The sequence below is a fragment of the Geospiza fortis genome, unplaced genomic scaffold (assembly GCF_000277835.1).
Source record: "Geospiza fortis unplaced genomic scaffold, GeoFor_1.0 scaffold134, whole genome shotgun sequence".
In the NCBI taxonomy this organism is placed as follows: Eukaryota; Metazoa; Chordata; class Aves; order Passeriformes; family Thraupidae; genus Geospiza; species Geospiza fortis.
In genome coordinates, this window is record NW_005054396.1 from 12044 (window position 1) to 14647 (window position 2604).

Consider the following 2604-nt stretch of genomic DNA (forward strand, 5'->3'; position numbering starts at 1 on the left):
AGGAATCTGCATTAAAAAACAACTGAAATTATAGAAGAGTTAAGGATCACTTTTATATTTGAGGAAACTTTATGAAAGCCAGAATTAATGTTCGGATGGGTTTCTGAACTTTAAAAAGTGCAGTCTGTATCAGTTATCTTGCCAATTGCCAGTAGGTGCTGGAAATTATTTCCTTTCAGGCTCAACAACTGTAATGGTGACTTTTGCACTGTTTAGCCAATATATTCATAAAATTCTCTGCTATAGAAAGAGGCAAGGTGAGGAATCTCAATGAGATTGCCAGAAATTTTGTTTTACTCTTGTTACCTTTGTTCTGACCTGATTAACCACTCTACAAGTTAGGGAGACTCTCATCCCATACTCTCAACTACTTAGACACAAGAAACAGGCTTATATGAATCAAAATAGGGCAGAGTTTTGATTAAGTCAGATATTCATGGAAGTCTCAAGGTTTTTTCCATGGTATGAGTTGGTGGCATGTAAAAGTTCAGCCTTTAAGGATTTTCCTTTTGATTACTTTTTCTGAATGAAGATGGAAGAATTTTTCCTGAGCTACACAATGTTATTGTGCCTTTTCCTGATGCCAGTGGCTTTGAATGGGGACCCTGATCTTCCTAATGCTGCTTGTCTTATGTTCCCCAGTTCTGAAAACCTTCAAGCATGCAGCCAGGTGTCCTGCTAGCAGCTCTGCAGCAGCCAGTGGTGTCTTTTTGCAGAACTGGGCTCTGCCCTTGTAAAAACTGAAGCAATCCAGTTTAGCAGCCAGGAAAGTGTAAAACTGAGGAGTAGGTAAAGGAAAGGCTGATGGCATGCAGACACCACAAGAAATGTATGGATTTGCCATGCAGGCTCAGCTTCCAGACTCAAGGTGTGACTGTGATATTTGGCAGCCTTCCATTTTCAACAGATGGCCCAGCATTCTGCGTGCGCCCACAAAATAAAGTTGTGCACACTTTTGTTTAATATTTTTGTCTGTGCAGTCACTTAAAATATTCCCTGAAGAGAAACTCTTTGTTTTTACTAATTCTATTTGATTCTTGTTAGACTACAGCCTCCTATTTTAAAATTTTTATCTCTCAGCATTTTAATGATCAGAATTCTTTTGATTTTCTGTAGGGACGGATGGAGAACATCCCTTCAAGTGGAAGAAAACCTTAAAACTTGAAAGATCAGAATACCTGGGGCATCTCCATTGACACATCAGTGCTTTCTGTAACAGAAGGGCAAGAATCTGTGCCATAAGGAGTAGGAGAAAGGAAACACTTAACTGTTACATGACTGTAACAGAGACCATGACCATCTGCATAAATAGTGTCACATTTCCAGCTTTTGTGACAAAACTCTGTCTGGCCTTTTCCTTTCTTCATGGAGAGGCATTCCCTGACTGAACCTCTGTCTATCCACAAATGGATGTTTACCTAGAAATAACCAGATTTCCAGTTCTCTGTGCTTCAAAATAAGATATTGAAATGTGAAACTGGAAGAAATAGGCTCACAGAGGCTCAGCATTTTAAATGACTGTTTTATTTCTCTCCACACGTGCTAGCTATAAATAAAACAAAAGTCTCTGAAAAATCTGCCTGAAAGCTTTAAATCAGAACAATATTGGATCTTTGTGTATCCACAGCAGTCCAGCTGACTTGGTAGACACTGGCCTGGCTCCCAGACCAAAGCTCCTGGGGCTCTCTGGCAACAACACAGAGCCATAAACACCAGATGCAATATATCTATCGAAATGAAATATCAGCAGTTTTGCACAATTGGCATTTCAGCAATGCAGGGTTCATTTAACTGGTTCCAGTGGTTTACCTTTGCACCTGAATCACAATTTCTGCATTTCTGAAGGTGCTGTTGTGGAATCTCACAAAAGCTATTTTCCCTAGCATGCCTGTGCTGCTGTCCCCTGATGTGTGTGAGCAACAGAAATTACTCTCCTCCTTGCTTTCTCCCTAATACCTGCCTGGAATTTTAGCAGAAATGGTGGAAAAGATGTGAGAAATACTGCTGAGCCAAGCTATGTGCAGGCAGGCAGAGTGCAGCCTTGCTTCCTCCTTGTGTCCTAAGAATGAAGTGGCAGATTGGGAGTTTTAACAAATCACAGACGCCATGAACACTCTAATGTGTGTGATTGAAAGGATCATGTTATTAGCTGTGCCAGTGTCTGCCAGAGTAATTTCACAGTTGTGCTTCTGCCTTGTGAACCCCAGGACAGTGGTTTTTTTTCTCTGTGTCACTTGTGCAGGTTTTAATTTCACACCTATGGGATATTTGTGTCTGGTAAACAGTTATTGTTGCTGATGAGACTTAGCCCAGGCCCTTGTGTCAAGTATTATCAAGTACATCTCACTACAGGGATGCCATGCATTAAATGCATATTGGCTATTTTAGTTTTAAGCATAAAGATAGCAGGGGGAAAAAAAGGAAAAAAAAAGAAGAAGAAAAGTCTGTTACTTGTTCCTACAAATTGAATTTCTTCTTGCTGTAATTGGCATTTAGTTAGAGCCACTCCCTACTTTTGTTTTATTTATTTTGTTGATTCGTAGTTTTGTCAAGCATGCTGGGAGAGTCTGAAAGCTGGCATGGCTATTAAACAAGTTTTACTGT